The 2500-nt window shown below is 41.4% G+C and overlaps 1 protein-coding gene and 1 long non-coding RNA gene across 2 annotated transcripts in view; one reads left to right on the top strand and one right to left on the bottom strand.

Moving 5' to 3' along the window:
* The window catches only part of LOC138014960 (TPR and ankyrin repeat-containing protein 1-like), a 42453-nt gene extending 42440 nt beyond the window's left edge, over positions 1-13 (bottom strand). Inside the window, exon 1 of the mRNA XM_068861853.1 lies at positions 1-13. This exon is cut by the window's left edge and continues 402 nt beyond it. The gene's annotated coding sequence lies outside the window, so the exon portion shown is untranslated.
* LOC138014978 (uncharacterized) overlaps positions 1-2500 on the top strand; it is a 177416-nt gene that overhangs the window by 85866 nt on the left and 89050 nt on the right. The window lies entirely within an intron of this gene.

The following is a 2500-nucleotide window of genomic DNA, read 5'->3' as shown; positions in this document are numbered from 1 at the left end:
GACAAAGGCAAAGTTTGATAAGCCAGTAGTTTGAATGCACAGGTCTCTTTTCGGTTGCCTCGTACTTAACCTGGTTTACTGTTTCTGAGCATGCGCAACGTTGCACTCCCCCCACGAAGGAAGGGGGGAGGGGGGGGGCGGAACTGCCAATCGCCTTAAACGATTGCATGAGCGGAGGTCAAAGTTCCAAGGTTTTTCATTTATCCAGTATGATCGCGGAGGATTTGTTTAGGATGGCGGTACAGGCATGTGCAGGATTTGTGGATTGCAGGATGTCAATGTGGTTCGAAATTCTGTGAAACAATTGAAAACGAATCGAAGCTAAGGATAAAGCACTACTTAAGTTAGAGAATCAATAACTAGTTAATAATTAACTATGAAGACTCCTCGAGAAACCGACTAATAACCAAAGGAAACAAAATGAAATTTGCAAGGGCAAAACAACACAGGTCACTTACTTTGGTCTAGCTCCTATTAAAAGATGATATTTACTTCAAAGTAGCGGTGGCGAAACTCCATAATATCCATAATGTAGAAATCGTAGCAACTGAGCAAGGAGCGAGAGAAACCTAAAATTTCCAAAAACACGTGGAAATGCCGCGGAAAAAACTCTACGTCTTATAATAAGCTAAGTAACATAATACAGACTGTAACTTAAGTGAAGCGTCACCGACCAAAAAAAACTCGGAAAGCAAAGTCTGTAAATGTGTCATAAGTCGTGTTTTGGGTTCGGTCTACAGTGTTTGATAGAACCTAATTTTTCGTGTTTTACTCCCAACCGACGTAGTATTAAAGTTTCTTCATAAAGTAATCCAATCGCGCCGACAATCATAGACTATTTAGTCGACTTTAGCGAGTATAAAAGGTAGAGTTTGTTTGATTTCCTGTTTTGCTTCCCACTGGATTCCATTGCAAATTATTGAGATTGCAAATAAAACATTTATTGATTATGGGTTTCGCACTAGCGATGGAAAGACCTCTCGGCTATACATGTATTCTAAAATTTAAGCCTCAGCCTGAAACTGCCCATAACCCACCATCGGCCTCCTTCTCCTTGCAGGCGCGTAGCGTGGTCATTTTTTCAAGTACGCACAAGTACATATGATCTAGAAACCTAAGTAAACTGAGCGAAAAATACTGCGTTCTTTATTTCTTGTCGAAACAGTTGTGTGAATACAAGCAAAGAACAAAGCGTCTTGCCCTTATTTTGAGCAAACTTGGTGCAAACAAAACATTGTTTTGGTTGTGCTAGCGTGACTGGAATTGTCAAGAATGTTCTCGGAACGTCGCTCCCTTGTCACGAACGTCCTTGGAACGTCGCTCCTTTGCAACATCGCCTTTTTGTTGCGCGCTGGCCAAACAACACTGCATTGTTAGTGCAAAAAAAGGTGGTACAATGCAAAACTAAGTGCGCGTTCGATTGACCCTATTCCGGAAATAAGAATAGGTGGAGTGATGATTCAAACGGTATGTTTGGCGCGTTTCGAAGCAGCAAGGACAACAAAAATATGTTTAAAATAGCATTTTAGCGGATGTTTGACAATTTTTATGTGAATCGCCGTAAAAACGAAGGATTTTTACCTTATATTCCATGCATTCTTATTCCGGAATACGGTCAATCGAACGCACCCTAAGTTAGCACATGGTATAGCTTTTGCTTCAGTTTTTAGAATTAAATCAAAGTGGTGCTTTCATCACGAAATCTTGGTTGCGTACAAGTAAAATGTTAAGAATAGAAACAATTGCTAAAAATTTCAAAATTTCCTGGTCACTTCAAGTACGCACGTGCGTATATGCGTATAGGACGCTACGCGCCTGCCATGTATTCCATCCAGTCTGACCTCTTGTAATTCTGCGTGACAGATAATGAAGAACGTGCAGTATTGTGCATGGTCAGTACGAACAACTTTTCACCGAGTCCAGTCCATAGATTAAATTTGAGTTCAGTGTTTTGTATTCTTTCTTGATTTAATATTCCTTTACTAGCCAATTATCCTATGCTAAATTAATATGCTTTTATTTGACCGATTCACGAGCACCCACCACTCATTACCATCTCTTCACAGGCGCACGTGACAGAGCAGTGACAAATTCGATTCTTCTGATTCTTTACCAAGATCGAGGGTTCAATTCATGTTCCCTTACGATGGTTTGCTTTCTGCTTTCTGGCTTAGTGGCGGAGCTTCTCGGATAAGGATTATACACAGTAGGCCCGGTTGATCACTCACATCATTCGAAAAGAACAGGGCACGGAGTTCCCGGTGTTGTGGTCTGGTCTGATTGAGCACCACAAGTAAGTTTATTAGCCTTTAGCTATTACCGTATTTACTCTATTAAGCGCCCCCACCCTTCCCCGAACAAGTACCACCAGGAGCTCATTACCCGGAGCCTCCATCTTCCATATTAACCCTCAGAGTCAACCCTTTCTCGTATCTTTCTATTTTTAGAAGCAGGGGAAGGGGGAAGGTGCTTTAGTGGGTGTTTTCACGATAGCCAATCA

The sequence above is a fragment of the Montipora capricornis genome, chromosome 9, assembly GCF_036669925.1.
Source record: "Montipora capricornis isolate CH-2021 chromosome 9, ASM3666992v2, whole genome shotgun sequence".
Lineage (NCBI taxonomy): Eukaryota > Metazoa > Cnidaria > Anthozoa > Scleractinia > Acroporidae > Montipora > Montipora capricornis.
The sequence above is the reverse complement of the archived record's forward strand: the minus strand, read 5'-3'. Positions and strand labels throughout refer to the sequence as shown.